At 33.6% G+C, this 8,030-nt stretch overlaps 1 long non-coding RNA gene across 2 annotated transcripts; it reads right to left on the bottom strand.

The window, feature by feature from the left end:
- Positions 1 to 1,304: 1,304 nt before the first annotated feature.
- LOC125235970 lies at positions 1,305 to 5,747 on the bottom strand. Of its 2 annotated transcripts, XR_007178150.1 has the most exons (6): positions 4,842 to 5,747; positions 4,461 to 4,577; positions 3,999 to 4,119; positions 3,674 to 3,744; positions 3,124 to 3,198; positions 1,305 to 1,473 (listed from the first exon to the last, which is right to left on the bottom strand). It is a non-coding gene; the product is annotated as an uncharacterized LOC125235970 (long non-coding RNA). The 2 variants fall into 2 exon arrangements; XR_007178149.1 differs by lacking the exon at positions 4,842 to 5,747 and having other exon boundaries at positions 4,461 to 4,803.
- Positions 5,748 to 8,030: the final 2,283 nt, after the last annotated feature.

Here is an 8,030-nt window from a genome sequence, read left to right as displayed (position 1 = left end):
ATGGTAAGTGACGGTCTGTGTTTCAGATATGCTAGAGTAGGGAAAACGATAGGACTAGGGTAAAGTCACACACTATTTCTATGAAAGTAGAGTTCTTTTATGATTGGTCTTGGAATATAATTGGTCAACGTGTATTGTGGAGAAATAATTTAACTACTACTATTTATATGGTTTAAATGGACTTTAAATGTGGTGTTTACTATCTTAAAATAAGTGGTAGAACTGGTAATTTATAAAGTCTCTTATTACTTAATTTATCTGAGTGAAATTAATAATTGTGGTAGCAATTTCTGATCTTTCGGTGTGGCTGCGGGACACTTAGTGTTGCTAACTGGTTTTAAAGGTAAATTCTATCAAGATGGTTAGGGAAACAAACTATTCTTTGGAATAAAAAGCATAGGTTTGTTATAGGGCCCAGTGGCATGCGAGCGCCGTCCACTGATGGAAAGTCAAAAGCTTAGAAAAGTTAGTAGACTTAGTTCTTATAAAAGTTAGCAACTGCTCGGTGTTTCGATAAAACATTAGAAAGATCGAGAAGTTATGGTCTATTAGCAGTATTGGGGAAAAGGGGGTTTAGCTAGGGAAAAAGAAACAAAACAAAAAGGGGGTTAGTTTGTAGATAGATAGCCCTTCAGGCTTACTTGCTTAGGATGCCCGATAATGTGGTTTGATTGGGCCTAAGGATTCCAGACGGTATCGCAAGTTCTCACCCCAAACCGGAATCGAAAATAGAGCGTAGCCGATGTTTTCCAAAATAATTTTTAATATTTATTTCATGTATGTTTCACTCACTAACTTTTATTCTAAAATTCCTTCATCACGTCATTAATTTTCTCACTCATAACTTTTTAGGCCTAAATCTAATAAAATACTCTTCTATAACACTATATTATTATGCTACAATAACCTTTATTCTTCTTTAAAATATAAATAAATAAAAATTTAAAAATTAGTCAAAAATACAGCTGATACTCATTAAAGGATCTAGGTTATCGCGGTTCACTTCGAAGGGTTCTACTTATTCACGCTAGACGATCACAAGGCCAAATTTACGGGATATATTTAAAGGGGGGTTAGCTATACTGTTGGTTAGTCAAGTAAGTAAGTAAATAAGTAAGGTGAGCGGAGGTTTAGTTACATTTGGTTCCGTGCCCAAGGGATCTAAGATGTGCTCTGTAGAACACATCTTGGATACCAAGGTTTATAAATAAATAATAGGAATTAGCCTTACCAGGCTACATTTGTTGTTGTGAAAACGAGTGGGTGTGCTGTATTTCCTGACTTATTTCATCTCTAAATAAAACTCATATACCTAATATTTTTATTCAATCGCTATTTCATAAAAACAAAAATAACTTTATTGTTAATAAACACGTCTGTAGTTTTTCTTCCATTGTTGGTTCTTGCCGCGTTCCGGGCGAAGTCATGCATCGATGCGGAGTCAATTGTATGTTCATCTCCTTCCACTGGTATCTAAAAAAAAAACATAGTAATAAAAGTAAAGTAGCGTAGTAAACTAAGACAAAAAAATATTTCTAGGAAATTAGTTCATAGTCGTAGTGGTTAAACATCGTCCCCAATAGGCGATTCGGGTTGCATTGCTACGTAGCAATTGTTGGCATTGGCGCATCTTGACGTTCCCTTGCGCCTGTGCGTAGTACTATTATTTATTCTGTGTCTTAATGTATGTTTTATGGCTGTTGTATAGGCAGGGCAAGTACTGGAAATACTAGGTACTTATATAGAAAATACCCATGTATCTAAAATAATAGGAAGCGCGGAGCTGTAGCACTTTAGAAGAGTTTGCCACCTCGTGACCGGAATTGGAAACATAAGTGTGTACACAATGTACAATAGTAATAGAATTTCATGTTAAAACAAATAGTTCTCTATATGCCCAGTACATTTTCTTAGCAGGTTCTGCCATCTTCAGGGTTATTTTGAAAGCTAACATCACGTTTGCACTTCACACCGGAGATCGGATAGCTTCGATGCTGTTTTATATAGTCTATGGACACTCTGATGATATACATATTCCTAGCAGGCTTGTTATACAGAATTTCATTCATAGGCAGGATAACTACAGTCTAGATGTAAGGTTATTTTCCTAAAATAATCTAGGATACCTAAGCCCTAGATTTAAGACCTAGTAATACAAGAAGATAGGCTCTAGTCTAATGGCTATGGGGGCGCGATTATTCATTGTCGCGCTGAAGTACAATATTATATGGGGCGCCCCGCCATTTTTCTATGAATACTGAATAGCTACACGCATGTTATACTATGACAGTACATCCTTCGATGGATGGTTTGTTTGCATTTCAGTTGTAACTCTATAATCTAAAATTTGGCTGACAGGATTTCATACATCATACAATAATTTGGCATATTGTTTGTACGGTTTGTACCAAATATTGTCACTGTAGTGCAGCCATGAGAAGAACAGGTTTCTGTTTGTTAAGATATAGGTATTAATAATATTAGGACTAATTTAAGTTCATTAGCTTATGAGTCATCATATATTTTCATATTACATCCGTAGTAAACAAGCATACGTCCCTCTTGACGGTAAGCAGTCACCGTAGCCTATATCTGCCAATTATTTCAATAAATTAAATCCACTGTACGAATTTCAACTTTCTATAGGTATACATTTTTACTGTAGTAATACAAATAAGTATGTATGTATAAACAAGATTTTCAATAGCTTCATATGACATGAGTTCGTTATCTCACATGATAAGCTGTAGGCTAGTCTAAAATAGTAAGTGTAAAACCATACAATCATTATGTTCGGTAGATTGTGTACACAGCTTTTATACAATATTACACAAGTCAGGAGTATGCCAACATACTGTACTTCATTACAACCATGTCAAACATATCCTACGAAATATTAGCATTACCAGCATCTGGGAGGTCGTACCTCGCCATACCCTAACTCCACCACTGCTTGATCATTGTCACAATTGCTTAAATAATTTCATGAAAATTGATTGAAATTTGTAATATTCCTGTTAAGTAGGCATAGATAATAAGCACTATTATCATTATAAAATCATATTTTACTGAGGTTCAGAAATAGTATGTGGTATGTGGTACGCATTAAGTATGTAAACTTACCTAACATGACCGGGTCCAGTCTGATTGTCGGATTACTTTGTTACTGGTAGTGCAGATTAGTGAGTCCTCAGTACACTGAAAGGAAATAGTCAGACATTAGAAATGTTCATGTAGATAGCGTAAGAAAAGGGTTTAGTTTTAGAGTAAGGTTCTGCCAAATAGGGTTCAATATTATTTCATTTATCTATTCACGGGGGCGCGTCGCTTAATTTTTGGAACTAAGACACGCCCATGAGAAATATTGTGTCAGAAAAAACAACGCATACAACAAAATTTACAAAAGGGAAATTAAAAATAGAAAAGTTTGAGAACCTCTGCCGTGCAGTTCATATCTACATGAGCTAGGACATAAATGAGTTAGTAATAAGTTTGCTTAGTTTGCTTAAGTTTGTTTGAATTAGGATAAGTTCATTTAAGTTCAATTTTCACTTCATCGCTTATTGCCATCGCTATACTTCGCCTAAATTATCTAAATATAATATTAATGCCATGAGCTGTTCACTTTTAAATTTAATAATTAGAACGTGTTATTATAATAAAACATAAGTACCTTTCATTTATATGAAGTCAGTAGATATATGGAAGACGGTCCAACCTGAAGCATGGCCTCTCGGGTAAAACCTGAAATTGTATATATGAAAAAAAATTAGTTAAAAAAAAAGGGTGTATGTATGTTTAAGGAATCTTATTTATAAATACGTATCATTAAGATTGTTTATATTTATCTAGGCCATTCATGGTTAAGAAAAAAAAAGAAGAAGAACAACCATATCCATGTTTCTATGTAAAATTTCCTGTCGAGTCGTTTTACTCACTAAGTAGAGTTAATTAAGTTAAAAAGTAGCTGTTTAGTGGCAATGATTTTTTGTACTCACTTGAGGATAGTGCTAAGACGGAGTACAGTCCATAAAGGACACACCGGAAAATTCCTCAGTCCACCTGCACATTGCCGACAGCTGGTTGATGTTCTTCGAGGATGGTTACCCATTTCATATACTGAAAATTAATACATACATTGTTTAAACTCAATGTAGCAGAAATAAAATCTATGCTAAGTCTGGATTTTTAGTCTACATAATTTTATTTAAGTATCAGACGTCAAGTTTTATCTTTGAAAAATACAAAATTAAAGTTTGGACAAGATTCAATGCTTATTTTTAAATGCCATGACATTCGTTTGAGGTCCTACAAATATTATTTTCCATAGCCCATAAGCCAGCGCTTCAGAAAAATAATTGAGAAGTTTATATGTTGGTACGGAAACAACGTTACAATTTCCAAGAACAGTTAGGTAGCCTAGATCAAATAAATTAGTCGAACATATTTTTAATGCTTACCGTTTAACCAAGGTATGTTCAGTTTCTATAAATATTGATTTCCATAAATTTGTGGCAGATGTGTAGAAATATCGGGCATTGTAAACTTTCCAGAGAAATTCCAATTAGATGTTGAAACTGAAAAATCGAACAACCATGTAAACCTCATTGAAAGTAACAAATATATTTTGTTAGTTAGGCCTATTTCACGTACATTTAGATCCTCTTAGGGAATGTGAAAGTCAGAAATTAACGTGGGAAATTTACTATAATTAACTTATCTGACGACAGAACAATGAAATAAGCAACATTTCACCATATATATTCGGTCTAGTCGTTGTAGTTCGCAAGTATGTTCTGCCGGGTTTCGAAAACACATCAAATAATAAAACAAAAGCTTACCTTTTTTGCAAAGCTGCTTTTGGAGAAGGCAATTGTTCACTTTATTAGTAGAGACATAGCCCGATAAGACATCCTATACATGGGCTGTTTGCTCATTAGATCATGAGTATGAGCACTAGATTCTTCTATTATCTTGATGAGAAACACAACTAAACACATGTCCATTGCATTGCATTCACTAAATATCATGTCAATTTCGTAACCTCACTTTCGCTAACGGAAAATTACATTGCAATTGCAGTTCAGAGTTCAATTTGATAAAACAGGCTCACTTTGTCGACAAAATTATTTAGAAGTAACGCGTGTTTAGGGCAAATAATGTTTTGTTTGCATTTTCTTACTTAAAGGACAAATGACAAAATGGCGAATATGGACGGCACATGACCGGCGTCGGCGCAGAATTGCCTGTCGTATTGTTTAAGCAGATTAAAATGAAGCGAATATTTAAATAATTCTAATTGTAGATCACGTAATTAATAATGAGCTAAAGAAAACAAAAACGGATCTGCCATTTTTTCGCGAACAAGCGGATTAGCGGTAAGCATGACATAGATTAGAGAAAATAATTTAACCACAGATAACATATATCTTCGCCAAAAGGTGTTCTAACGGTGACATTACACAAACTATCATTGTTTTTAAATTGGTACGCTTGACCGGTCATACAATTTTCGACAAAAGATATTCAGTAATTCAGTAATTTATTGTCCGGTGTCGTCATTTACAAAAAATTTACTTCACTTTTCTCTACTTCATTATAGTAAAATTAATACAAAAGATGTATTTAAATACAAAAGACTTTGTTAATTTAATTTTCTATTGCTTAAATCACATCAAACTATTCAAGTTGTGTAGATTCTGAACGGTATTTTGTAAATAGGGCCTAACACATGTCCCCTTACAAGTGCGGTCCGACCGTCTGGTAGCTCCTTAAAAAAATCTCACAATATATTATTTTTTAAACCTGGTCACACTATAATCTAAGTTGCGTACACGCAATTTCCTACGCATTTAATGTTTGTGACTACACAAAACACTATAGTGTGTTTACAATGAAAATACGCCCATGAGGACAATTGTAAAAGAAAAAAAAAACGGTTAAGGATGACAATATTGACAGTGACAGTTCCTTACGAAAAAAAAATCTGAGCGCGAAGTTATTAAATTTTATTTAAGAAAACGATTTCACAGAAATTACAGTGTTGTGTAGCTTCCAATAATTAGTATAGTTGATTGTGTAGAAGCACGTGTGATTTTTAGTGACGTCTTATTATCAGACGAAGAGAAATGTGAACTACGGTTTGAAACGAAGAGCTCTGTTAGTGAAAACATAGTAATTTCAATTAGTTTTAGGCCATAATTAGTTAGTTAAAAAAGGTGTTAGTGCAATAGTGCAAGACTTGAGTACATGGAGACAGAGTTAGCAACAGTTTGGACGCGACAAACATGAAGTGAACATTGAAATATTTCGTGCGACGTTAGAGTTGACGTATCCGACTTGTTTGATGTAAATGAACGGAGAGGCAAGAGTTTTTGAGCCTGGTCTCACACCTGCTCATAGAACCAACGTGTTACTGAAGATTTTCAATATGATTATGTTGTTATTGGTGCCATATTATGCCACACTACACAGAAGAATGGAACAGAAAATGAGGATCAAGAAAAATACATATATGTAAGTGTTCAAAACCCCAGTTAATTTACCCTATGAGTATTTTTGTTTTATCAAGCAAACAAGACGGAGTTTTATAGTCTGCAGTAATTTTTGAGTTAGAAAAATTAAAGTCACTTAGCGATCAGACATCATATTTGAGGAAAATGAAAAAAAAAAAATAATTGTAGGTGAACGTAAATGAGACGTATGTCTCATATGGTTAAAGTACCTAGATGGTCCTGCAACCTTAGTTGGCATATTTTTTTTTTGGAAAATATTTTGACCTTGTGATTTTTATTTTATCTTTCCCTCTGTTTATTGGAACGTCTATAATTTAGCTTTAGTTTCAACCTAAGATAGATTCTTACCACAGCAGTGTTCTGTCATTGAACATAGTGGATCAGCGAGGACGGTGGAAACATGCGGTGAAAACTTCAGTGTGTGTTTAAGTGCATGCTTAGTAACGCTAGTGAAATAACAAGTGTTTATGATATTCGATTTATGCAATATTTTATTTTTTGACCAATGATTGGACAAATAAGGACTAGCCAACTTTAGAGTTGAAGAAATATTCATTGGTTTCAAGTTACTTGCTGTGTTCAAAAATAAGTAACTGGATCTTTTGCGGTTATGCTGATTGTGATCAAGTGTGCAACGTGTCTTCGGAAGAGGTTTCATGGTGTCCTGGGTTATGACACCGACTGAGAAGAGAATAGTTTGGAAAATTTTGAAATATTACCAGGAGGCCAGCAGGATCTAATCATCATCATTAGCTACTCAAGAACTCATCATAGAACTAGCCAAGTATGAAGGAGAAAAAAGGAAGAGAGACACCATGACCAAGTTTCTCAGCCCATTGTCGTGTTTGTTAACAATTTTCTAAGTTTGCTGCAGCTGCAAATGCCATGAAGAAGGAATAAATTGTCTGAGGTTACAAAAGACTGTCGGGGCATGTTTTACAATATTGAAGACACGGACATAGAATAGGACAATACAAGTTTTAAGCTCGTTTCAAGAAAAAAATCATTATTTTGTTATATTATTATCCAATCAAATAAAAGTATTTTGAACCTACTTATGACATCATTTTGTATTTTATCATAAGGCAATTAAAACCAAAATAAAATTTTGCAGATAGTTTGAAAAAAAAAAGGGAATATATTTTATCAAAACCACATCAAATTTGATGTTACATTATATTTTACAAAAAATATCAAAACCATATCAAAATTAAGGATACATCATATTTTGCGGGAAAAAATTGAAAATATGAAAACCACTTCAAAACTGCAATTACTTTTTTTTGCAAAATTGTATTATGCGTTTATTATGAACATTACATGATGTGAAATGTAAATTTTATGAGTACATTGGTTACAAGTCAATGACTTCTTAGTAAAGAATGTTTATTTATTGCGACATACTTATGTGGAACATTATTATTTTTCTTTCTTATCATCATCATCATTATCATTATTTTAAATGCGTCATGAGTTTTTCAAAATTTTATTGAGATGCAGTGTTATTATTATCAG

The sequence above is a fragment of the Leguminivora glycinivorella genome, chromosome 18 (genome assembly GCF_023078275.1).
Source record: "Leguminivora glycinivorella isolate SPB_JAAS2020 chromosome 18, LegGlyc_1.1, whole genome shotgun sequence".
Taxonomy (NCBI): domain Eukaryota; kingdom Metazoa; phylum Arthropoda; class Insecta; order Lepidoptera; family Tortricidae; genus Leguminivora; species Leguminivora glycinivorella.
The sequence above is the reverse complement of the archived record's forward strand: the minus strand, read 5'-3'. Positions and strand labels throughout refer to the sequence as shown.